We start from the raw sequence: 27,797 nt of genomic DNA, 5'->3' as shown, positions 1-27,797 counted from the left end.
TTCTGGAAAGGTGCAGAAGTCACAGGGTAGTAGTCATGGGCGACTTCAACTTCCCAAACATTGAGTGGAAACTCTTTAGATCAAATAGTTTGGATGGGGTAGTGTTTGTGCAGTGTGTCCAGGAAGCTTTTCTAACACAGTATGTAGATTGTCCGACCAGAGGGGAGGCCATATTGGATTTAGTACTTGGTAATGAACCAGGGCAGGTGATAGATTTGTTAGTGGGGGAGCATTTTGGAGGTAGTGACCACAATTCTCTGACTTTCACTTTAGTAATGGAGAGGGATAGGTGCGAGCAACAGGGCAAGGTTTATAATTGGGGGAAGGGTAAATACAATGCTGTCAGACAAGAATTGAAGTGCAGAAGTTGGGAACATAGGCTGTCAGGGAAGGACACAAGTGAAATGTGGAACTTGTTCAAGGATCAGGTACTGCGTGTCTTTGATATGTATGTCCCTGTCAGGCAGGGAAGAGATGGTCGAGTGAGGGAACCATGGTTGACAAGAGAGGTTGAATGTCTTGTTAAGAGGAAGAAGGAGACTTATGTAAGGCTGAAGAAACAAGGTTCAGACAGTGCGCTGGAGGGATACAAGATAGCCAGGAGGGAACTGAAGAAAGGGATTAGGAGAGCTAAGAGAGGGCATGAAAAATCTTTGGCGGGTAGGATCAAGGAAAACCCCAAGGCCTTTTACACATACGTGAGAAATATGAGAATGACTAGAGTGAGAGTAGGTCCGATTAAGGACAGTAGCGGGAGATTGTGTATTGAGTCTGAAGAGATAGGAGAGGTCTTGAACAAGTATTTTTCTTCAGTATTTACAAATGAGAGGGGCCATATTGTTGGAGAGGACAGCGTGAAGCAGACTGATAAGCTTGAGGAGATACTTGTCAGGAAGGAAGATGTGTTGCGCGTTTTGAAAAACTTGAGGATAGACAAGTCCCCCGGGCCTGACGGGATATATCCAAGGATTCTCTGGGAAGCAAGAAATGAAATTGCAGAGCCGTTGGCAATGATCTTTTCGTCCTCGCTGTCAACAGGGGTGGTACCAGAGGATTGGAGAGTGGCGAATGTCGTGCCCCTGTTCAAAAAAGGGAATAGGGATAACCCTGGGAATTACAGGCCAGTTAGTCTTACTTCGGTGGTAGGCAAAGTAATGGAAAGGGTACTGAGGGATAGGATTTCTGAGCATCTGGAAAGGCATTGCTTGATTAGGGATAGTCAGCACGGATTTGTGAGGGGTAGGTCTTGCCTTACAAGTCTTATTGAATTCTTTGAGGAGGTGACCAAGCATGTGGATGAAGGTAAAGCAGTGGATGTAGTGTACATGGATTTTAGTAAGGCATTTGATAAGGTTCCCCATGGTAGGCTTATGCAGAAAGTAAGGAGGCATGGGATAGTGGGAAATTTGGCCAGTTGGATAACAAACTGGCTAACCGATAGAAGACAGAGAGTTGTGGTGGATGGCAAATATTCAGCCTGGAGCCCAGTTATCAGTGGCGTACCGCAGGGATCAGTTCTGGGTCCTCTGCTGTTTGTGATTTTCATTAACGACTTGGATGAGGGAGTTGAAGGGTGGGTCAGTAAATTTGCAGATGATACGAAGATTGGTGGAGTTGTGGATAGTGAGGAGGGCTGTTGTCGGCTTCAAAGAGACATAGATAGAATGCAGAGCTGGGCTGAGAAGTGGCAGATGGAGTTTAACCCTGACAAGTGTGAGGTTGTCCATTTTGGAAGGACAAATCTGAATGCGGAATACAGGGTTAATGGTAGGGTTCTTGGCAATGTGGAGGAGCAGAGAGATCTTGGGGTCTATGTTCATTGTTCTTTGAAAGTTGCCACTCAAGTGGATAGAGCTGTGAAGAAGGCCTATGGTGTGCTAGCGTTCATTAGCAGAGGGATTGAATTTAAGAGCCGTGAGGTGATGATGCAGCTGTACAAAACCTTGGTCAGGCCACATTTGGAGTACTGTGTGCAGTTCTGGTCACCTCATTTTAGGAAGGATGTGGAAGCTTTGGAAAAGGTGCAAAGGAGATTTACCAGGATGTTGCCTGGAATGGAGAGTAGGTCATACGAGGAAAGATTGAGGGTGTTAGGCCTTTTCTCATTAGAACGGAGAAGGATGAGGGGCGACTTGATAGAGGTTTATAAGATGATCAGGGGAATAGATAGAGTAGACAGTCAGAGACTTTTTCCCCGGGTGGAACACACCATTACAAGGGGACATAAATTTAAGATAAATGGTGGAAGATATAGAGGGGATGTCAGAGGTAGGTTCTTTACCCAGAGAGTAGTGGGGGCATGGAATGCACTGCCTGTGGTAGTAGTTGAGTCGGAAAATTTATGGACCTTCAAGCGGCTATTGGATAGGTACTTGGATTAGGGTAGAATAAGGGAGTGTAGGTTAACTTCTTAAGGGCAGCACGGTAGCATTGTGGATAGCACAATTGCTTCACAGCTCCAGGGTCCCAAGTTCGATTTCGACTTGGGTCACTGTCTGTGTGGAGTCTGCACATCCTCCCCGTGACTGCGTGGGTTTCCTCCGGGTACTCCGGTTTCCTCCCACAGTCCAAAGATGTGCAGGTTGGGTGGATTGGCCATGACAAATTGTCCAAAATTCTATGATTAACCTAGGACAAAAGTTCGGCGCAACATCGTGGGCCGAAGGGCCTGTTCTGTGCTGTATTTCTCTATCTATCTACCCCAAAGCAGACATCACTGTCCAGTTGACCCTGCCCATTGGGAATGTATGGTACCTGTGCCATATCCTGGCTGACTTGGCGCCACATGGTGGTAGAGGGCACCTACTTCCTGTGGCCGTGAACATCACAGCAACCCTCAACCTTTGCGCAACGGGGTCTTTCCAAGGCATTTGCCCATATGTGCATCCGTGAGGACACAGTCACACTTTATGCAAGAGCTTTGGACTTTATTCATTTCACCCTGGACCAGGCTCAGCAAGACAAGAGGGCTACGAGGTGCGGCACCATAGCTGGTCTGCCACAAGGGCAGGGAGCGATTGACTGCACCCATTTCACTCTGCGACCCCGTGGCATATGGGAACCCCTTCTTAAACTCTTCAAAGCCTCCTTGAAGAAATGCAACATCCCCACCGACACCTGGGAATCCCTGACCCGAGACTGCTGGAAATAATTGGGAACTGGGTGGATGTTGCGTGATTTGTGTGTATTCCCTTCGATTTGGTCATTTAGCAACGCAGTAACAGGCCCCATCATGGCTGCCGTTTACCATTGCTGCTCATGCCCTGCAGACAGCTCTGCCTCCTGGTCAAGCCTGGCACCATTAATTGGTCCGATGAAACATTTGGTTACCTGCCACAATATCTCATGTGTCTTTTGTTTTATAATCCGCCTGTGAAAAGCCTTATGATGCTTTATTACATCGCAGGCGCTGGACAAATGCAAGTTGTTGTTGTAACGAGTGCAGCAGTTTCTGCCTCCATCAACCTTCAAACGCTGATGAAGATGAGAACTGTAATTTCTGAATTATGTGGGGGAGGCTGAGGGTTGACAATGTTTGACTGAGCTACTTCCCAAACGACATGAAGCCCATCGAAATGAAGATTATGTCAGATCCATAATAGTCGCTGAAATCTGAGGCTGAGGTTTGAGAAATGAGACTTACGTCAAAGGGATTTGTGTCGGTTTGACTTAATAAGTAGACAATATCACATATTTATATCCAGAAGCATTTTACTCCTCAGTTCAGAGAATCTATGGTAAAAGCTCCAGTCTGTGATAAGAGATGATTAATGAAGTACAGTGAGGCTGATAATTCTGCACACCTACTGCCTTTAAACATAATCAACTAGGTCACTGACTTGACGCAATGAAAAGGAGAAGAACATTCTTAAGTTAAGAGTCTGTTTAGCACAGGGTTAAATCTCTGGCTTTGAAAGCAGACCAAGGCAAGCCAGCAGCACGGTTCGTTTCCCGTACCAGCCTCCCTGAACAGGTGCTGGAATGTGGCGGCCAGGGGCTTTTCACAGTAACTTCATTTGAAGCCTACTTGTGACAATAAGCGATTTTCATTTCGAACTGAAAAGGAGGGTTAAACCAAAGACTTGGACATAGTTAATACAAGAGATGCACGGTTGTAATCTTTAGAAATAGATGCTAAGGATTCTCTCAACTGCTGCTCCAATCCTCCTTTAATAGATTTGCTGACACAGCAACAGTCCCTGCAATGAAAATTAATGCTTTGTGTGTGAAGTGCTTTGGCATATTTCTGGAGGATGGAACAAAGTGAATGCACATCATTGTTATTGTTATTTGCACAATGAAGGGGCATCAATCAAGAAGGTAGCTTGTTCTACATCACACAGATTCTGATGCTCTTTGAAACATTAGTTTCAAACATTCTCATGAAATGAAATGAAAATCGCTTATTGTCACAAGGAGGCTTCAATGAAGTTACTGTGCAAAGCCCCTAGTCGCCACATTCCGGCACCTGTTTGGGGAGGTTGATACAGGAATTGAACCGTGCTGCTGGCCTGCCTTGGTCTGCTTTAAAAGCCAGTGATTTAGCCCAGTGTGCTAAACCAGCCCCCGGTTTATATCTTGAAGAACAAGATATAAAATATCACAAAGGGTCTCATAAGTTGAGAGTCTTCTAGTTATGAAAAGAGCAACACAGTGGTTAGCTCTGCTGCCTCACTGCTCTAGGGTCTTGGGTTCGATTCCGGCCTCGGATGCATGCCTGTGTGTAGTTTGCACTTTCTCATTATGTCTGCGGGGTTTCCTCCGGATGCTCCGGTTGCCTCCCACAGTCCAAAGATGTGCAGGTTAGGTGGATTGGCCATGCTAAATTGTGATTAGCACTGTTGCTTCACAGCGGCAGGGCCCCGGGTTCGATTCCAGGCTTGGGTCACTATCTGCGGAGTCTCCACGTTCTCCCCCTGCCTGCGTGGGTTTCCTCCGGGTGCTCCAGTTTCCTTCCACAAGTCCCGAAAGATGTGCTGTTAGGTAATTTGGACATTCTGAATTCTCCCTCTGTGTACCCGAACAGAAGCCGGAGTGTGGCGGCTAGGGGATTTTCACAGTAACCTTATTGCTGTGTTAATGTAAGCCTACTTGTGACACTAATAAACATTATTATTATTATTAAATTGTCCCTTAGCGTCCAAAAGGTTAGGTGGGGTTACTGGGTTATGGAGATAGGGTGGAGGGGTGGGCCTAAGTAGGGTGCTCTTTCCAAGGGCCGGTGTAGATTCAATAGGCCGAATGGCCTTCTTCTGCACTGTAGGGATTATATGAAAGATCCCAATCCAACCCCCTTAGCGACGAATGGTAAGTACGGAATGCCTTCTCACAAGAGGATAGTGATAATTATTATGGCATTAAGTCTTGAAAATCTTCCATGTACAACTTACATTTTGTGAAAATAATAGAATTCCTCTATGTAAAAAGGCCTGGGTGATTCAGAACATTGTCCCATGTAAAAGAACAACAGATGTAAGTATAATAAAATTTTCCAAACACTGCCCTCTACTGGTGAACAATGTAATCGTCCAACTCACATGTGGTGGAAGGGAATTTCTCCATAACAGTGAATATATAAATTTAAAGATCTATCTTATTTTTTTTTAAATATTGTTGTCGGCCTTTGTAAGGAATTACTGGATTGGATTTTGTTCATTGTCACGTGTACCAAGGTACAATTAAAAGTATTTTTCTATGAGCAGCTCAACAGATCATTAAGTACATGTAAAGAAAAGGAAATTAAAGAAAATACATGATAGGGCAACACAAGGTATACAATGTAACTACATAAACACCAACATCGGGTGAAGCATACTGGGGTGTAGTGTTAATGAGGTCAGTCCATAAGAGGGTCGTTTAGGAACCTGGTAACAGTGGGGAAGAAGCTGTTTTTGAGTCTATATTTGCGTGTTCTCAGAATTTTGTATCTCCTGCCCGATGGAAAAAGTTGGGAGAGTGAGTAAGCCGGGTTGGAGGGGTCTTTGATTATGCTGCCCGCTTTCCCCAGGCAGTGGGAGGTGTAGATGGAGTCAATGGATGGGAGGCAGGTTCATGTGATGGACGAGGCTGTATTCACGACTCTCTGAAGTTTCTTGTGGTCTTGGACCGAGCAGTTGCCATACCAGGCTGTGATGCAGCCAGATAGGATGCTTTCTATGGTGCATCTGTAAAAGTTGGTCAGAGTTAATGTGTGTATTATTCCTTGTGTCTAAATAAAGCTCATAGTCTTATAGTTGAAGTAGATGCTTTCTTGTGTAAGTTCATTCTCTCTCCAGAGCTTACACTAGATGTTACATCTGACCTGTCTGTCTGTGTTCTGCTCCCTAGCTGCCGTTCCTGTGAAGAGTGCCCCGCCTGACTTCCTGTCTCTCTATTATATACATCTCTGGTGCTCCCTCTAGTGGTTACTTAGTTGTAGTGTATTTACATTCACCCCTTGTGTATATACAGTGATGCATATCACTACAATGCGGACATGCCGAATTTCTTTAGTTTCCTGAGGAAGTATAGGCGCTGTTGTGCTTTCTTGGTGGCAATGCCAACGTGGGTGGACCGGGACAGAATTTTGGAGATGTTTACCCCTAGGAATTTGAAGCTGCTAACCATCTCCACCTCGGCCCTGTTGATGCTGACAGGGGTGTGTACAGTACTTTGCTTCTCAACCGTTGAGAATCATTGCTTCTCAACTTTCTTGGCACCTCCTCTATATTGTTTTGTTGAACAGTTCGCACTGATCGCACTGATAGAACACAAATGACCCCTATCTGAACTCTTGTTATGACTTCCCAGGGGAGCGAGAAGAGGCAGGGTGGGAGGCGGGGATAGGGGGTAGCGGGGGGAATCACACACATCCTACTCTCAGTTGAATGTTTTTATTTCCCACAAGCCCTATGTTGACTCAATTCTCATTCAGGTTTGAACACATTTCATTCTGAACATCAGCAATGACTTGAATCAATATAGTAACTTTAATATAATAAAATGTCCCAAGCTGCTTTCATGGGGAATTATTAAAGAAGATATGATGCTGCCACACGTGGAGGTATGAGGGGAGATCGTGGTGCAATGGTGTTGTCAGTGGACTAATAATCCAGTGACCCAGCACTATGCTCTGGGGATTGGAGTTCGAATCCCACTATGGCAGGTGGGGAAAGTTAAATTCAATAAAAATTTAGAATTCAAAGTCTAGCAATGACCGTGAAACAATTGATGATTGTCATAAAAATTCATCTGGTTCACTAATGCTCTTTAGGGAACGAAAGCCTTACTCGGTCTGGCCTACATGTGACTCCAGGAACTCAGCAATGTGGTTGACTCTTAAATGCCCTCTGAAATGGCCGAGTAAGCCACTCAGTTGAAGAACAATGAAGGATGGGCAATAAATGCTGGTGGTGACACCCACATCCCAAGTCAGAATAAAAATAAAATTAGGGCAAATGACCAAAAGCTTGGTCAACATGGTAGGTTTTATGATAATAACCTTTATTGTCACAAGTAGGCTTGCATTAACACCGCAATGAAGTTACTGTGAAGAGTCCCTAGTCGCCACATTTTGACACCTGTTTGGGTACACAGAGGGAAAATTCAGAATGTCCAGATTACCTAGCAGCACGTCTTTGGAGACTTGTGGGAGGAAACCGGAGCACCCGGAGGAAACCCACGCAGACATGAGGAGAACGTGCGGACTTTCCATAGACAGTGACCCAAGCCGGGAATCGAACCTGGGACCCTGGAGCTGTGAAGCAACAGCGCTACCCATTGTACTACCATGGGTCTTAGGTACAGGAAGCAGAGAGGTAATTTCCACGCTTAGCGGCCCAGGCTGCTGAGGGTACTGCCAACAATGGTGTAGCGATTAGAATCGGGGATGCCCAAGAATTAAATCAGATTCCTCAGAAGATCAGATTAAAGACATGATGGAACCATCAATTCACCAGACACGTGTTTCCGATGTGAATCTAGGCTTTAATCGACTTACTTCAGAGCCAGCCTGTTACCTGTCGATGAACTCGTCGTGACCCAGGCTGACTCTGGACACGGATACTTATACAGCTGCACTAGGGGGAGGAGTCATGGGCGGAACCAAGGGTGGAGCCCAGTACAAGTTCCTAAGTGCTCCCAGCACTACTCCCCCTGGTGGTAGGATGGCGCTACTGCGCTTACAATAACAGTGTGAATTAGTATATATACATTCATATATTACATTCACCACATTCACCTCCTGCAAAAAAAAATCAAGTCCGGCGGGGGTGGTGGTCTAGTCTATAACGTCAGTCTGTCCAGCGGTCGGATTGTCCGCTGAGACCTGCGGAGCACCGGGGTTGCAGCCTCTTGCGGTGGCTGGAAGGGTGATGTACGATGGCGGACTCCAGGGAGGGTTGTATCCGAGCTTCATACTCTCCTGGTTCGACCGGGGACTGGGGGCGCTGGGGGCTGGCCGGCGCGGGTGCGCGGGACTGGTGGAGCGAGCTCGTGGGCTCGGGAGCACAAGGGGGTGGCAGCATGGGGTGTAGGGTAAGAGATCCTTCTGTGGGGGCTGCGGGTGCCAGATCCCGGAGGGATACAGTGTCCTGACGGCCGTCAGGGAACTCGACTAATGCGTACTGGGGGTTGCAGTGGAGCAGGCGCATCTTCTCAACAAGGGGGTCGGTTTTGTGCGCCCTAACGTGTTTCCTCAGGAGTACGGGGCCCGGCGTCCTCAGCCATGCCGGAAGTGAGACCCTCGTGGTAGTGCCCCTGGAAAAAATGAAGAGCCTCTCGTGAGGGGTCTGGTTGGTCGGCGTACACAAGAGGGACCTAATAGCATGGAGCGCGTCTGGGAGGACTTCCTGCTACTGGGAGACTTGGAGCTTTCTAGACCGGAGGGTCAGTAGGACGGTCTTCCAGACCGTCGTGTTCTCCCTTTCCACCTGCCCGTTCCCCCTGGGGTTGTAGCTGGTAGTCCTGCTCGAGGCAATGCCCTTTTCGAGCAGGTACTGACGCAGCTCGTTGCTCATGAAGGATGAACCCCGGTCGCTGTGTACGTAGCTGGGGAACCCGAACAGAGTGAAGATGCTATGCAGGGCCCTAATGACTGTGTGGGAGGTCATGTTGGGGCACGGGATAGCGAATGGAAAGAGGGAGAACTCGTCTACGACGTTTAAGAAGTAAATGTTCTTGTTAGTTGAGTGGCCCTTTGAAATCAATCGCGAGGCGTTCAAAGGGCCTAGAAGCCTTGACCAGGTGGGACCTATCTAGCCTATAGAAGTGCGGTTTGCACTCCGCACAGATCGGGCAGTCCCTGGTGACCGCTTTTACCTCCTCGTTGGAGAAAGGCAGGTTTCGGGCCCTGATGTAGTGGGCGAGCCGGGTGACCCCCGGGTGGCAGAGGTCATTGTGGATACTTTTTAATCGGTCGATCTGTGCGCTGCCCATGTCCCGCGGGATAGGGCATCCGGAGGCTCGTTGAGCTTCCCGGGTCGATATTTGATATCGTAATTGTAGGTGGAGAGTTCGATCCTCCACCTCAGAATGTTATCGTTTTTTATTTTGCCCCTTTGCGAGTTGTCGAACGTGAAGGCAACCGATCTTTGGTCGGTGATGAGGGTGAACCTTCTACCTGCGAGGTAGTGCCTCCAGTAAGGAATAGCCTCCACAATGGCTTGTGCTTCTTTCTCGACTGAGGAGTGTCGGAGTTCTAAAGCGGAGAGGGTACGGGAGAAAAATGCAACTGGTCTCCCTGCCTGATTTAACGTGGCTGCAAGAGCTACCTCTGAGGCGTCGCTCTCTACCTGAAAGGGGACGGATTCATCCACCGCCCGCATGGCCGCTTTGGCGATGTCCTCCTTGATGCCGTCGAAGGCCTGGCGTGCCTCGGCTGACAGGGGAAATCGTGTGGCCCTAAAGAGTGGGCGGGCTTTGTCCGCATATTGAGGGACCCACTGGGCGTAGTAAGAAAAAAATCCCAAGCACGGTTTGAGGGCCTTGGGACAATGAGGGGGAGGGAGTTCTAAGAGCATACGGTCCGGGTCGGGGCCCAGGACTCCGTTTTCCACGACATAGCCGAGGATGGCTAGTCTGGATGTGCGGAAAACGCATTTCTCCTTGTTGTACGTGAGGTTCAGTTTCTGTGCCATCTGGAGAAAACGGTGGAGGTTAGTGTCGTGGTCCTGCTGGTCATAGCCTCAGATGGTGACATTGTCCAAGTACGGAAACGTGGCCCGCAGCCCGTACTGGTCCACCATTCGGTCCATTGCTCGTTGGAACACCGAGACCCCATTAGTGACACCGAAAGGGACCCGGAGGAAATGGCAGAGGCGCCATCGGCCTCGAATGCCGTGTAGTGGCGGTCCTCCGGGCGGATTGGGAGCTGGTGGTATGCAGACTTCAGATCCACCGTGGAGAAGAGCCGGTACTGAGCGATCTGGTTTACCATGTCTGCAATCCTGGGGAGGGGATACGCGTCGAGGAGCGTAAATCTGTTTATAGTCTGACTGTAATCGACCACCATACGGAATTTTTCCCCGGTCTTAACGGCCACCACCTGAGTTCTCCAGGGACTATTGCTGGCCTCTATAATCCCCTCACTGAGAAGCCTTCGGACCTCTGCTCTGACAAATACCCAATCCTGCAGGCTATACCGCCTGTTACGAGTGGCTATGGGTTTACAGTCCTTTGTGAGATTGGCGAAGAGAGGAGGGGGGGGGATTCGCAGCGTAGCGAGGCTGCAGATCGTGAGTGGGGGCAGGGGCCCTCCGAAGCTGAGTGTGAGGCTCTTGAGGTTACATTGGAAGTCTAGGCCTAATAAGAGTGGCGCGCAGAGTTCGGGCAACACGTAGAGTTTAAACTTCGAGTAACTAGTGCCTCGGATTGTGAGTGTCGCGGCGGTGCGCTCCTGGATCTGGACCGAGTGTGAGCCTGAAGCGAGCGCGATAGTTTGCTGCGCGGGAAAAACGGGGAGCGAACAGCGTCTTACCAGGTCTGGGTGTATGAAGCTCTCTGTGCTCCCGGAGTCGAAGAGGCATGGCGTTCTGTACCCATTGATATGGACCTCTGCCATCGAGTTTCATAGATTCTTTGGTCGGGATTGGCCTAGGGTGACCGCGCTGAGTTGCGGGTAGTCGGCGGCTCGATCAGCTGTGCTGGAGTGGCCCCGTGATGACTGCCCTCTGAGTTCGTAGTCTTGTTTGAATTCCTCCGCTGAGTTGTCCGAGAGCAGAGATGCCGATCGGGCCCATGGATCGCACGTGGCGGGCAGCGAGGAAGATGGCGTCCAAGATGGCGGCCCTCATGAGTCGCACATGGCGGGTGGCGAGGAAGATGGCGTCCAAGATGGCGGCCCCCATGAGTCGCACGTGGCCGGCCGTGTGGTGGAGGTTTTCCAAGATGGCGGCCCCCGTGAATCACATGTGGCTGGAGGGGGCGGAGTCGGGGCATAGGCCGCAGCGTTTCGGGACCTGCGGGGCTGAGAGTGCAGGGAGCGGTTACTGCGAGTCGCGGGGGAGTTGGAAGCTGGGGCCCTTTTTGCGAGGCACACTCTAGCGTAATGCCCTTTTCGCCTGCAGCTGCTGCAGGTCGCGTTGCGGGCTGGGCAGTGCTGCCGTGGGTGCTGGTTCTGGCCGCAGAAATGGCAGGCTGGAGCAGCATAGTGGCTGGCTGGAGCAGCATAGTGATTGGCTGGGGCAGTATGGTGGCTGGGCGGCCGAGTAGCACAGGCCTGGGTGAGTCGCTGGTCGGGGGCCCATGATTGGGTCGCAGGGTCCGCGGGGAACGAGTTAAGGCTGCGGAAGGAGACCTCCATCGTGGTAGCAGCTTCCACAGTCGTTTCTTAGTCCTGAGCCCCCTTTTCCAGCAGTCGTTGGCGCAGATAGTTAGACCTGAGGCCTGCTACAAAAACATCGCGTACAGCAAGTTCCCTGTGTTCAGCCGCGGTAACCGCTTGATAATTACAGTCATTGGACAAATTGTTAAGTTCCCTTAGGAATTCGTCGAGTGATTCCGTAGGCTGCTGACGGCGAGTCGTAAACACATGGCGAGCGTAAACTTAATTAATTGGCCTTACATACATTTTTTCGAGAACTGCTAGCGCCGCAGTATATGAACTGGCCGAGTTTAGTTGCGTTGAGATTCTATGGTTTAGCCTCGCGTGCAGTAGACTCAGCTTCTGATTCTCTGTAGTTTCGGCTGTGCTTGCTTCGGCCAGGTAGGCCTTGAAGCACCGGATCCAATGGGAGAAGATTTCTTTAGCCTCTGCATCCTGCGGGTTGAGTTCCAGGCGTCCAGGCTTGAGGGCCGATTCCATAATCGATCTTACTGTTCTTAAGTCGATTAAATTGATGGAACCATCAATTCACCAGACACGTGTTTCCGATGTGAATCTAGGCTTTAATCGACTTACTTCAGAGCCAGCCTGTTACCTGTCGATGAACTCATAGTGACCCAGGCTGACTCTGGACACGGGTACTTATACAGCTGCACTAGGGGGAGGAGTCGTGGGCGGAACCAAGGGTGGAGCCCAGTACAAGTTCCTAAGTGCTCCCAGCGCTACTGCGCTGGCAATAACAGTGTGAATTAGTATATATACATTCATATGTTACATTCACCACAAGACATATGGAGCAGCGAGATCATGGAGGGATTTGAAAACACGGATAAGAATTTTCAAACTGAGGTGTTGCTTCACTGGGAGCCAGTGTAGGCCAAGGAGGTTTGCCAAGGAGATTCTTCACCTTGCAAGCCATGCATATCTGTAATGGTTATGGCTGCACAGGCACTCCTCGAGACTGAACCTCAGAATTGTTATCATGGTGTTACTTACAATTCCAGTTCTCTTCCCACACCTGGTGCTGCACTAAGGCAGACTTTCATCCAGTTCCATAGCTAGTAATTCCTGGGACAGGTCGATGGTCTGTCACCAGAGGCTGATAGCTTGAGAAGGCGCCATGAAACGTGACTGACCAGGAGTCTCCTCCTCTTTTACTGCCAGCCATTAATTGTTAGAAAGAATTTGCAGGTTGACCTCTGTTTGGCCGCGTTATGAATGCACCTTCCTTGGCCATCAAGTCCTGAGATGGGACTCGAGCCCAAGCTTCTGGCTCAGAGGCAGGGATGCGATCCACTGCATCACAAGACCACCTGCCATTTTGTTCCTTGCTACACCAATAATTTCCTGAGTAAGGGTTTTAAATCTTTTAAAATATACAAACACCTATTTACAGTCCTGCAGAACTTCCTTTGCATTGATAGCTAATTTCTTGTCCAGCCTCCTTTAGCATACCAGGGTATGTTCCCACGAAACTAAGGTGTTTCTTAGTCTTCAGTCCTTCTAACCTGCCAAGTAGCTCAGTGACCTTGACTTACGGGAGGTAAAGTCAAAGACGAAGAAGCAACTTTTGTTGCAAGGACAAAAACATCCTGAGGTGCTTCACATAATGTTTAGATCTTTTACGCCCACCTGGAGGACTGACACAGATTAGTACCTCACTGGAAACTGGCATTCCAATAGTGAAGTACTGAGGCAGCCCAATAGGGCTTTACTCCTAAAGTGTAAGCCTAAATTATATACTCTACTCAGACTGACAACATTCTGACCAAGAGATGAGGGTGCTACCATTGAGGCAAATATAATACTTATTCAATCCCACACTCTTCAAAAGAAGCACTACCACTGAGCATTACTAAAGTCCATCTTTTGGAGCAATTGTCCGAGCTGTTGCTGTTCCATTTGGAAAGTTCCAGTTGTCTTTCCATAGTGAAATGAACCAATTCCAACTTGAGCATTATCGGTTATTCTTACGGTCAATATTGTTAAAGGAATATTACTGCCAATATGAATATTTCCTGTTTGAAATGGCTTATGATATTTGTTCAATCAAAAGATGCCCTGCTGCATGCCCACACTGTACTTCAAATTTGACTCATCACCTCATGGTCTTCTTTAATTTACTGCATGTGCAAAAATAATTTTCAAATGAGAACATAAGAATGGGATGAGAAGTAGTCCATCTGCCCCTTGACCAGCCTCACATTCAATACGATCACGGCTGACTTTTGGGCAACAAAAAGATCCATGGTGCACTTCTAAAAAGGGGTACTTCATGCCAGAAGGACATTTTTCAATATAGATGAAATGTTTTACTTGGATAAGACTCATCCCTTGATGATTAGGATCCTTCTCATTATGTTATAAAGGCGAAAGGTTCTATATTTGCAACGTTCTTGGGAAGCAACAGTAAGATTCATTAAGAAGTAGAACTGCTGCACGAGCTGATAAAATATAGTTTCCCTAGAATCCCTCTGCTGGTATATGTGTATGGTAGTCTTAAGTAGACAAAATGTACAATGCAATTCTCAATATACTACACCCCTCCCCTTCTTAGTGAAGGAAAGACTTAATGTGGTTCAATATCTTGCTTCTACAAGTGTGAACAATAAACTTAAACATAACTTTATCATTCAACTTCATCAGTAACTCTATTCAATATTCTAACTTTTCTATTAATTGGAAAAGCACTCAGTCATTTACAATGGGATGAAAGGTTTGTTCACCAACTGGAATTAGTATATATCTAGGAACGCGCAGAGCAGTTAAAATTCCCATCAATGCAGGAGCCAAGCACTAGAAATGTTCTACCAAAATGGAACCCGATCTGCAGTAACAGATCAGTAGCTGCAGTGTTGGTGCTGCTTCTGATATCTCCATTGAGTTTTTCTGATTCAGATTGGGGGGGGGGGGGGGGGGGGGGGGGGAGAGAGGTAGCACATAAGGTTCGGCAATCATAATTTGTTTTTCACGCACAGCACATCAAACTACTCACCCCCATGTCACTCGCACCTACTGAGAGCAATATGCTTTAGTCATCCCTCACATTTGCCAATCTCATGTTTAAAAAAAATGCTCGGGCCGCTTTATACATTTCTCGATGAATCAGCATTTCGTAGGCCTGAGTTTCTGCCAAGATAGAGAGCCCCTCCATTGAGGTGTGAATGGCAGGTGGGCATGGAAATCTACTTTTAAATAAATTTAAATCCACACGGACAGTGACCCAGAGCCGGGATTGAACCTGGAACCTCGGTGCCGTGAGACAGCAGTGCGAACCACTGCGCCACCGTGCTGCCCTGGGCATGGAAATCTTTAAGCAGTGCCCCTGAATATGGCACTTCCTATTTTTGTGGGGGTCAGTAATGGGACGGAGTTCACGCATACACGGTTCATGGAGGCAACTGCCCATTGAACTCACCAGCTGCCTCCACACAATTCAGATTTTTCCCACAGCATGAAATCCTTTCTGTGCAGATTCGACCGGGTAAGGTCTGAACTTTGTCAATTCGTTTGGATAGTAAGGGTATCCATTTGGAAAGGTAATATACCCCTTTGGATCTGGTCCCAGGACACCTTTGAAGGAGGAAAAGTGCCCTTTTGGGGTTGGTTCAGTGCAATTTGGAAGAGGCCCGGTACCCTTTGGGATTGCTAGAAGTAGGCTCAATGTGCATAAAGTGGGTGAAATTTTGCCATTTTTTTTGTAAAGTGTCATCTCTGGCTGGAAAAGCCATATTCTTAGAGGCTTGGTCAAAGCAAATCCAAGGGGCAGGTCTCACAACGTCACGCTGGTGGGGTGGGCTCTGAATGAGCTTGCCCTGTCAGCAACTTTAACTTTCAAATGATTGGAGCACCGTTTTTCAAGGGTGCCCCGAGGCAAAGAAAACCCTGGAAAGCCACTCCGCCAGGGAACTCCACCCCTATCATAGAACTTCCTCCACCTCACCCCACCTGGGAACCCCTGGCACCTCCGCCATGGAACCCTTCCCCGCACCTCCCTGATGGAACCACGCTCAGGGGCTGGTTTAGCTCACAAGGCTAAATCGCTGGCTTATAAAGCAGACCAAGCAGGCCAGCAGCACGGTTCGATTCCCGTACCAGCCTCCCCGGACAGGCGCTGGAATGTGGCGACTAGGGGCTTTTCACAGTAACTTCATTGAAGGATACTCGTGACAATAAGCGATTTTCATTTCATTTCTACATCCTACCCACTGAACCCCCACCTCCTCCACCACACTTCCCCCACGCCTGTGGCTTCCCACTGAATCCCCACCCAACTGCCCCTTGGCTCTGCCCCTTGGCACTGCCCCACAACATCACAGGCAGTTCCCACTGGCACTGCCATTGGCGTATATGGGAATGGAAAATTGAAAGTCCGGGGATATCAGGGGTCAAGTTCTGATGTGCATAATTATATAAATGCGAATGGTCGAAATCACATCACATCATTGGCAAGTGACGTGGGCAATCGGACAGGGAGATCCCGCCAGCATTAAAGCTGGTTTTAGACTCCCACTCGATTCTCTGCCCCGCCGGCTGTTACCACCACCTCGGTCTGGACTCCGAAGGAGAGGCAACTCATAGATATGAATGTAGCTACTTTAGAAAAGCTGTGAGCCATGTATACATTTGGTGAAATCCTGGGTGTGAGCACAGTACAGGAGCAGTGAACCTCCATCGCAATCAGTTGGAAGTGTTGTCAAATATGAGACACCTTCAGCAATTTTACATTTGGTCAGGGCTCCACACCCTTGGCCATTGCTTCTTTTTTTCAGTATTTACAGCTGGACTTTTAGGTTAAATTGTGAAGATACCTGGGATGTCTAAGTGGGGTGAGCCTGCACCTTCTTGTTTTATTAAGCTTTGCAAACTGGCTATCTTTACCTGCGACGTATAGAAGCTCTCATCCAAAAGGAACATTTGCTGCAAAACTATTGGCAGGATTTTGCAGTGATGCCCATCATTATGACCATTCAGTCCTGCTGAAAGTTAATGGGCGTTTGGCTAGTCTGCTGTATCCCTTCAGCGGACCCCACCACAATGGGGTCAGAAACCCCCGATCATATATGTTTATTGGGACTGATGTGTCAACAATGAACACAAGACGAGTAGTGAACATAACTGAGACTTTTAGAAACTAAACAGAAAGCCTCCTGGCCTCTGATCCCGAACTGGGGCAGAGGCAGAGACCAGCCACCTTTATACCGAGCCCGAGGGGAGATGGAGCCATCAGACAGTGGTTTACCACATTACATATAATACAGACATATTATATACCACAGTGGTTTACCACAGGGACTCAGGTCTAATTACCTTTCAACCCCTCGGGTTTTGGATTGGCTGTGCTCTTGATTTTGCCATTCCACATACATCTCAATCCTTAATCTGTGTGCATTAAATCAGGTCCAGCCAGTTTCCACACCTTTTAAAATCAACCGTTGAGCCAGTTGAGGCGTTTCTTAAAATTCAGCATACTTCACACTGAGAGAGATTCCGGCTCTTGGATTTTTGTTCCTGAATTCCCAGTGGGTAAACTGCATTTAAAAAAAAACTTAAGTAGCAGTTGGTAATAATAATAATCTTTATTGTCACAAGTCGGCTTACATTAACACGGCAATGAAGTTACTGTGAAAGTCCACATTCCAGCACCTGTTCAGGTACACAGAGGGAGAATTCAGAATGTCCAATTCACCTAACAAGCACTTCTTTCCGGACTTGTGGAAGGAAACTGGAGCACCCGGAGGAGACCCATGCAGACACGGGGAGGATGTGCAAACTCCGCACAGACAGTGACCCAAGCGGGAATTGAACCTGGGTCCTTGGCACTGTGACACAACAGTGTTAACCACTCTGCTGCCAAAGATGGCTTGCTGCCTCTAACCTGTGACAAGGTATTTGGTTTGAACTCAGCATTCTCTGAAGCTGCTGAGTGGGTCACATTCATAGCTCCCTTTGTTCTGACCGAGCCAATGTTTTCCACAACAGGTGCCACATTGATTCACAGCACAGCCCAACTCCAACAGGGTTCAGAAACTGCTGCCCTTCAAAGCTACACAGAGGAGGCTGCTCCAGTGGCACAGTGCTTATTCACCACATGCTGCAGCATGCACAGGCAGGAGGATTTCTAATTGCACTGACTGCCAACTTGACACCTTTTTAATTCCAGAAATGTAATTGCGTGAAAGTAACCGGAGGCCAAACGTAACCAGAAAGGAAGTCTCAGAAGAAATGGACGTTTAATTCAATGTTATAATATTGAGCAGCAGACGGCACTCAGATGTTTCACGTTGGCACATACAAACTGCCTAAATGGACCGCATTGGTAGCACTTTGGAACTCCGGAGGTAGCTAGTCAGCAGCTGGCCTTAAATCTCATCGAAATCATTCCACTGAAGTCAAAGGAAATAAAAATTCAGAGAGCTGTAAAGATAGTTGTTGACAAGCGACCATCACTGCTACACTACTGCTCAAAGATCTACATTAATGTTCACTGTCAGCTTTGTTTATTTGGTAGCAGTCTCATCTCTGAGTCACATTAAAGTCACCCCCTGGCATTCGGAACTGCAAACTAGGAAGATGATCCAGTGTTGAGTCCTTCACGTCAAAGAAATGTCAACAGAAATCTTAACCGGGGTCTATGGCTTCTTACTTAGGTAGAACAGCACGGTAGCAGAGTGGTTAGCACTGTTGCTTCACAGCGCCAGGAACCCGGGTTCGATTCCCGACTTGGGTCACTGTCTGTGCAGAGTCTGCACGTACTCCCCGCGACTGCGTGGGTTTGCTCCGGTTTCCTCCCACAAGTCCTGAAAGATGTGCCGTTAGATGAATTAGACATTCTGAATTCTCCCTCAATGTACCTGAACAGGTGCCAGAGTGTTGCGACTACGGGATTTTCACAGTAACTTCATTGCAGTGTTAATGAACGCCTACTTGTGACACTAATTAAGATTACTATTATATTACAAGTCCTATGGAACTTCTGTGTCCCAGTCAACAATAATGCCTTGACCAATTGCCCCAATAATGGTCACTTTTGGGTTTCTGGAATGCTGTTGATAAAGAATTGCTACCATACGTGTATAAATCAAACGTAACGCATTGTGTGTGACGTGCTTTGAGATGTAATAAAGTGCAATGTCAACCAAAGTTTTTCTTTTACCATTTCCACATCCGATAGCGGCAACGTAAATTAGGTTTTTTCTCAATTTCAGATGCAGCTTCCGTAAATCTACATACCCAACGTTGGCTTGTATTAGTGGCTGAGAATAGTAGATCATATTGAGGAAGGCTTTACTTTAAATCATTGTGACTAGTATGTACATTGGTGCCAAAGTACAGGCTTGAGACCTGCGTTTGTCCAAGTTTATTTGCATGCATGACTGGATGTTTATATGATGCAGTAACTTTAGAAACAGCAGGTAATTAATACATGGATACAGAGCAGCTTGGGCTCAATGACTTTGAGCTAAGGGTAGAAGGAATGGCAAGCTTTCCTTATAAAGATGAACAAATAAAGGTGAAGGATATGTTAGCGAAGCTTATATTAATCAAATAATGAAGCAATAAAGCTGTGCTTTTTCATTTAAATATTTTATTTTCTAATAAATATAAGTAATAAAATTATGACTTTTAGACAGCAAAATCCAAGTTGATTTGAACATTATAAATAGAGAAATCATTTACACAAAGCTATTTACTAAATAGGCCAGTTAGACTGATGATGAAAATCAAGTGAACCAAGACCCTGTTCCGCATTATGGAGCAAAGAGGCTTTTAGAAATACAGTAAGAAGTCAGACAACATCAGGTTAAAGTACAACAGGTTTATTTGGAATCACTAGCTTTCGGAGGGTAGCTCCTTCATCAGGCACTCACCTGATGAAGCAGCTACACTCAGGTGAGTGCCTGATGAAGGATCTACGCTCCGAAAGCTAGTGATTCCAAACAAACCTGTTGGATTTTAACCTGGAGTTGTAAAACTTCTTACTGTGCTCACCCCAGTCCAACGGCGGCATCTCCACTTCAGAAATACAGTAATCGTACCGTAACATAGGATGACATTTTCAAACACAAAACTTCAAATATGGCTTCTTTTGAGCAGGAGAATGATGAGGCCTAATTCTCAGAATCATCCAAGTTTGGTACTTGTTTGATTTATTGAACTGCCTGGATGTCTTCAGATGAAGTCAACAAATTGGGCAAGATTTGTGACTGATTGTCTAAGGAAAAAGTAGAAGGTCTGATTGGATTTCCTGATCCTGCATTTAGTGTTATCCTACTGTCTGCAGTCTCTGTTTGCCTCTGCAATGAAGAAAACATTTGCATTTAAAGAACATAAGAACTAGGAGCAGGAGTAGGCCGTCTGGACCCTCGAGCCTGCTCCGCCATTCAATGAGATCATGGCTGATCTTTTGTGAACTCAGCTCCACTTTCCAGCCCGAACACCATAACCCTTAATCCCTTTATTCTTCAAAAAACTATCTATCTTTACCTTAAAAACATTTAATGAAGGAGCCTCAACTGCTTCACTGGGCAAGGGATTCCATAGATTCACAACCCTTTGGGTGAAGAAGTTCCTCCTAAACTCAGTCCTAAATCTACTTCCCCTTATTTTGAGGCTATGCCCCCTAGTTCTGCTTTCACCCGCCAGTGGAAGCAACTTGCCTGCATCTATCCTATCTATTCCCTTCATAATTTTATATGTTTCTATAAGATCCCCCCTCATCCTTCTAAATTCCAATGAGTTGAGTCCCAGTCTACTCAACCTCTCCTTGTAATCCAACCCCTTCAGCTCTGGGATTAACCTAGTGAATCTCCTCTGCACGCCCTCCAGTGCCAGTACATCCTTTCTCAGGTAAGGAGACGAAAACTGAACACAATGCTCCAGGTGTGGCCTCACTAACACCTTATACAATTGCAGCATAACCTCCCTAGTCTTAAACTCCATCCCTCTATCAATAAAGGACAACATTTAATTTGCCTTCTTAATTTTCATAATCACCTGTTGCACCTGTAAACCAACCTTTTGCGACTCATGCACTAGCACACCCAGGTGTCTCTGCATGGCAGTATGTTTTAATATTTTATCATTTAAATAATAATCCCTTTTGATGTTATTCCTACCAAAATGAATAACCTCACATTTGTCAACATTGTATTCCATCTGCCAGACCCTAGCCCATTCACTTAACCTATCCAAATCCCTCTGCAGTCTTTCAGTATCCTCTGCACTTTTTGCTTTACCACTCATCTAAGTGTCGTCTGCAAACCTGGACACATTGCCCTTGGTCCCCAACTCCAAATCACCTATGTAAATTGTGAACAATTGTGGGCCCAACACTGATCCCTGAGGGACACCACTAGCTACTGATTGCCAACCAGAGAAACACCCGTTAATCACCACTCTTTGCTTTCTATTAATTAACCAATCCTCTATCCATGCTACTACTTTACCCTTAATGCCATGCATCTTTATCTTATGCAGTTGCCTTCTTTTCATTTACAATCAAGTTATTGACATTATACATTGTGCCATGTCTTTCTGGGATACGGTAAAAGATTGATTTTTTTTGAGGCAACTGTAGAACGCAAGGTTCGTTCCACTTTAATTAATTAACTTTAATTAATTCCCTGTCTCCTGACAGTCAAACTCCCTGTTGCAACCTAAAGACTGCTGTGCCATTGAGTTAGGATTGACTGCAAAAACATTTGTTGTCGGCCTTGTAGTGCAATGGGTGGTGCTCCCAGCCTCTGAGCCGGAAGTGCCTCTGCCATCACTAGCCGTAGCTTTGAATTACAATGTGCTTGTTGCCACAGCAACCTGGGCTACCTGAGTGAACTGTAACCCACCACCTACAAACATTTAATAATAATAATAATCTTTATTGTCACAAGTAGGCTTACATTAACACTGCAATGAAGTTATCGTGAAAAGCCTCTAGTTGCCGCATTCCTGCGCCTGTTCGGGTACACAGGGAGAATTCAGAATGTCCAAATTACCTAACAGCACATCTTTCTGGACTTGTGGGAGGAAACCGGAGCACCCGCACACAGACACAGGGAGAACGTGCAGACTCCACACAGTGACCCAAGCCAGGAATCGAACCTGGGACCCTGGAGCTGTGAAGAAACAGTGCTACTCACTGTGCTACCGTGCTGCCCTCAATATTTGCAAGATGAAAGAGAGAAAGACTTAACATTGAGTTCAACAACATCAGGCCATGAACCCTCTCCTCTATCTTGACCCCCTTTTCTAATCCAATTTTCCCTGGCCCCTCTCCCCCCACAGGGCCACCTGTCACTTGTTCTCAGGTTTTGCTTCACAAAGCGTTAACCCATGTTCTGCTATTAACACATTATTATATATTACCTTTATGCTACTGTCATCACCTTCTTTAGCCTTTAACCCTGCCATTAACAATTCCTTTGTCTTGTGTTCCATGACAGTTTTCCGAGCTCCCACCTATTTGTGACCTTTGACTTTGTTCCACCTGCTCCACCCCCTCTTAAACAGTATTAAATCCCTCACATTTCTCCCTCTTTAGCTCTGAAGAAGAGACACACAGCCTTGAAATGTTAACTCCCTCTCCACAGGTGCTGCCAGACCTGCTGAGTTTTTCTATCATTTTCTGAATTCAGTTCACCTTACAGCGGCTTTGCTCCAATCTGGATGTACTGATTCATGATCATTAATAAGCTATCCCTTGCTATACCGCGGAGTCACAAGACTGTGGTAATCATGCAATATAACTACAATGGAAAAAAAGTTTTTTTTATGGTTGAACAATCCCGTCTTCCTCTATACAATTTAGTAAAGTAATTTCCAGACCCTTTACCCTGTTAATACTTTGAAGTTCTATTGTAACAGTCATCTAAAAATAGAGTGGCAGAGTATGCAGTGCACTGTAGTTAAATGCAATTATGATTTGCTAAATATTTAATTGTTAACCATATACATTGTAAAATAATTACATTGCGGTATCAAACAGCAGTTTGAAAACTCAATATCTACCCATTCAAAGATTGTGGCTATGTGTGACAGGTTTATCATAGATTATCATAGAATTTACAGTGCAGAAGGAGGCCATTTGGCCCATCGAGTCTGCATCGGCTCCCGGAAAGAGCACCCTACCCAAGGTCAACAGCTCCACCCTATCTCCATAACCCAGTAACCCCACCCAACACTAAGGGCAATTTTGAACACTAAGGGCCATTTATCGTGGCCAATCCACCTAACCTGCACATCTTTGGAATGTGGGAGGAAACCGGAGCACCCGGAGGAAACCCACGCACACACGGGGAGGATGTGCAGACTCCACACAGACAGTGACCCAAGCCGGAATCGAACCTGGGACCCTGGAGCTGAAATGAAAAAAAATGAAATGAAAATTGCTTATTGTCGCGAGTAGGCTTCAATGAAGTTACTGTGAAAAGCCCCTAGTCGCCACATTCTGGCGCCTGTCCGGGGAGGCTGGTACGGGAATCAAACCGTGCTGCTGGCCTGCTTAGTCTGCTTTAAAAGCCAGCGATTTAGCTCGGTGAGCTGTGAAGCAGTTGTGCTATCCACAATGCTACCGTGCTGCCCTTAGGTGGATTGGCCATGCTAAATTTCCCTTAGTGACCAAAAAGGTTAGGAGGGGTTATTGGCTTATGGGGATAGGTTGGAAGTGAAGGCTTAAGTGGGTCGGTGCAGACTTGATGGGGCCGAATGGCCTCCTTCTGAAATGTATGTTCTTTATTCTAATTGCTGCAGTGTAGAAGGAGGCCATTCAGCCTGTCAGGTCTGCAGCTTTATGGTCTGTTTGGGAGGTATTTCCACGATTTTAACCCGTCACAGTGAAGGAATGGCGATATAATTTCAACTGTTTTGCTCTGCACAGTTTCTGTGTATTTCCAGCATTTTCTATTTTCACTTCAGCTTTCCAACCTCTGCAGTATGTTGCTTAATAACTATGTTCAAAATCATTTAGTTGCTTTTGAGAAACAAAACTTTCATTGAACATTGGCTACAACTGACAGAAAAGCATAAAATAGGAGCTGGCAGCCCAGTGCTTCTGTATTCGTTAGACTCTGCTTAAGGGACACTCCAGGCATAGTTTAACACCTATTAATTTAAGCACAGTTAGAAGTCTTACAACACCAGGTTAAAGTCCAACAGGTCCAACAGGTTTGTTTCAAACACTGGCTTTCGGAGCACTGCTCCTTCCTCAGGTGAGCACTGCTCCTTCCTTAACCTGAGGAAGGAGCTGCGCTCCGAAAGCCAGTGTTTGAAACAAACCTGTTGGACTTTAACCTGGTGTTGTAAGACTTCTTACTGTGCTCACCCCAGTCCAACGTCGGCATCTCCACATCATTATTAATTTAAGGTTTGGGGGTTGTTGTATTATGCTGCTTCGGATAACACAGGCTGCTACTTGATGCAGTCTTAACTAAAGGATGCTCCAGACTCTGAAATGAGTTCAACGTGTTTATTGAACTATTAACACAGTTCTCAAATGAGTTCGACTCTCTGCTAATCTAACTGTAGTAACTCAGTCTAACTGTCCCAGCTTGCTCTTAGCCACATGCTGGGGTGTGATGCTGCTGATCAACCCTGTCTAACTCTCTAGATGCCTGTCTGTGGAAAGAGGCAGGGTGTGAGTATCTCATCCCTTTTATAGTGTTTATGTCATGCCCCCATTGTGTTGATGCCACCTCTGAATGTTCTGACTGCCCATTGGTTGTGTCCTATTTTGAGTGTTCATTGGTTGCATATTTGCATATCATGACATGGGCAGCACGGTAGCATTGAGGATAGCACAATCGCTTCACAGCTCCAGGGTCCCAGGTTCAATTCCGGCTTGGGTCACTGTCTGTGCGGAGTCTGCACATCCTCCCCGTGTGTGCGTGGGTTTCCTCCGGGTGCTCCGGTTTCCTCCCACAGTCCAAAGATGTGCAGGTTAGGTGGATTGGACATGATAAATGGCCCTTAGTGTCCAAAATTGCCCTTAGTGTTGGGTGGGGTTACTGGGTTATGGGGATAGGGTGGAGCTGTTAACCTTGGGTAGGGCGCTCTTTCCATGAGCCGGTGCAGACTCGATGGGCTGAATGGCCTCCTTCTGCACTGTAAATTCTATGATCTTCTATGATCTATGATCTATGACAGGGATACCCAGATGTTGTCAGCAGGTAAGGAGTGATACAGCCATGGCTTCTGGACTTACAACATTGAAATTATTCATTCAGGTAGGATATAAATGAAAGTAAGCAAAATATTGCGGATGCTGGAATCTTTAACAAGGATAGAGGAAGTTGGAAAATCTCAGCAGGTCTGGTAGCATCCATCAGACGTGAAACAGAATTAACGTTTCGAGTCCATAGACCCTTATTCAGAACAGGATAAACAGGTGTCACTTCTGATAAATGTTGACCAGGATTGGCCTGGTGATCTCTGTACCGTTTCCCAAAGATGGATAATGGGCCGAAAGAAGGCTTGTCCCATGTAGCAAAATACCGCCTGTCTATTCACTGAAGTCACTATTCTTGATGGAATGGCAGTTCATCAGCTGACTAATTTAGTATTTCTGATTTTCCTTGTTACCTTCATACTGCTAAACCTACACGGGAGGGTTTCATTATGATGGGGGGGGGGGGGGGGGGGGGGGGCGCGCTGCTACCCCCAAGCTCATGGCTGTTTTTTCATGACCTCAGAAGCGCACAGGATCCAAGGCAGCTGGTTGACTCAATGGCTGGAAAAGGGTGTCTCTCTGCTTTTGTCTTTAACGCGGTCCACGCTGCCTGAACATTGTGCCATATCCGCCTAAGGTACCAAGTACTTGTAGATGTCGCCAAACATGTCACAGTGAGCTCTATTTTGCTCTTTCACCATCTCCCTCCCCACTGTGATTCTAAAGGGTTCCCCACGAGCGGTGGTCTGGCTGGGGGGGTTTGTTTCGGAGGCTACGGAAATCGGGACGCCATTTGTAAATGGCATCCCGATCTCTCACCACACTGGGGAGTTCCGGCGAGCGGAGTTCCCCAGTGGACAAAAAGGGGCTGTGTGCGGCCTTTGCCGTGCACTCGCCGCTGACGGCCCATTGAATAGCCATGTGTTTCTCAACGCGGCGAGCACTGGGAAACGTGTGGCTAAACGCGCTTGTTTTGGGTCTTGGTTCCCGTTTAATTGAATCAAGTCCGTATATTTTTCCCAGCTAATAGCAGGAAGTGATACGCAAAAAAGGATGGAACATACACTTGAAGTACAGACCAACCAAAATCTCATTAAACAGCCTATTCCTGTTCCTAAAGTTTATGCTTTTGTGAAGTGGTTGTGAGATATTTTGAATTTTAACTATGTGTAACTTATCACGTATTTTTAGGCATAATTTGTATTTCTATTGGTTATAATCCTTGAATTTTGACAAATAATAATAATCACTTATTGTCACAAGTAGGCTTCAATGAAGTTACTGTGAAAAGATCCTAGTCACCACATTCCGGTGCCTGTTCGGGGAGGCCGGTACGGGAATTTAACCCGCGCTGCTGGCCTTGTTCTGCATTACAAGCCAGCTGTTTAGCCCACTGTGCTAAACCAGCCCCAAATACAAGAGGGCCAATCTTTCGATGTCATGCGACTGGGGACTGTGCGCATTGAGAAAACAAAAGACTTGCAGTTATATTCCACGTTTCACAACCTCATGTCCCAGAACATTTCCAGTGTAGTCACTGTTGTGACGTAGGAAACGAGACAACCAGTTTACACACAGCAAGCTCCCCGATAATCTGTCGGGAGAGAAGGCAGCTAACGTTTCGAGCCTGGATGAGTCTTTCTCAAAGCTTTGATAGAGTCATCCCGACTCGAAACGTTAGCTCCCTTCTCTCTCCACAGACGCTGTCAGTCCTGCTGAGATTGTCCCGTATTTTCTGTTTTTGTTTCAGATTCCAGAATCCGCAGTAATTTATTTTTATTCCAGATAATCTATTTTTTTTGTGATGTTTTTATTGATAAATTTAAAGTACCCAAATTTTTTTTTTCCAATTAAGGGGCAATTTAGCGTGGCCAATCCACCTACCCTACACATCTTTGGGTTGTGGGGGTGAGACCCAGGCAGACACGGGGAGAATGTGCACACGGACAGTGATCCGGGGCTGGGATCAAACCCAGGTCCTCGGCGCTGTGACGAAGCAGTGCTAACCACTGCGCCACCGTGTCGCCCCTTTGTGATGTTGATTAAGGAATAATTACTGGATAATGTACCTGCTGTTCTTTAAAATCGTGCCGAGGGATCTTTTGCAATCACCTGAGAGAATAGATGGGTTTAATGTCTTATCCAGAAGGTGGCACCTCAGACAGTGCAACACTCCCTCAGCAGTGCATGGAACTGTCAGCCTGGATTTTGTGCTCAGGTTTCTCAGGGGGTTTTTGTTTTAAGGTGACTTTCATTTCTTAATGGCTTCTAACTAAAATGTAGCAACCTCAGTTAAGAATAATGGGATGGAACACAAATTTTCAGTCAGAGTTAAGTGTGCCAATAATTGCCCCTTCAATACTATTTACATGGGGGGGGGGGGGGGGGGGGGGGGGAGGTTTTCCGGTTATTCTCGCCAGCGGGATATTCCAGTCCCGCAGATGGTGAATGCCCGCTGGTGGATTTCCCAATGGCGGAGGGGGTGGATTCAATGGGAAATCCCATTGACAGCGATGGGGCCAGAAGATCACACCACCAGCCAACAGTGGGCTGTCTCCCGTCACCGAGAAACACACAGTGGGGGCATGGAAAATCCCCGCAAGGCGTTTTTAATGGGAATGGCTTTGAGATCTATACATCTAGCCACAGTCCCAAAAGATCATAGGCATCTGTCCTCCCATCCTCCCCCCCCCCAAATCAGAGAGACATTTGTCGCTGCTCATAGCTTGAGGGGTGCCATTCTGTAAACGTGAGGGCAGCGTAAGGAGACAGGGCTACATTGAGCTACCAGAGCCTGTACGGTGATCAACCTGCGCAGATAGCATCATTCTGCAT

General features: G+C 46.8%; 1 protein-coding gene across 1 annotated transcript in view; it reads left to right on the top strand.

Moving 5' to 3' along the window:
• gldn (gliomedin) overlaps positions 1-27,797 on the top strand; it is a 206,503-nt gene that overhangs the window by 29,115 nt on the left and 149,591 nt on the right. The gene's annotated exons all lie outside the window — the stretch shown is intronic.

Source organism: Scyliorhinus canicula, chromosome 12, assembly GCF_902713615.1.
Source record: "Scyliorhinus canicula chromosome 12, sScyCan1.1, whole genome shotgun sequence".
NCBI lineage: Eukaryota > Metazoa > Chordata > Chondrichthyes > Carcharhiniformes > Scyliorhinidae > Scyliorhinus > Scyliorhinus canicula.
Note: the sequence above shows the minus strand (reverse complement) of the source record. Positions and strands in the feature narration are given on the sequence as shown.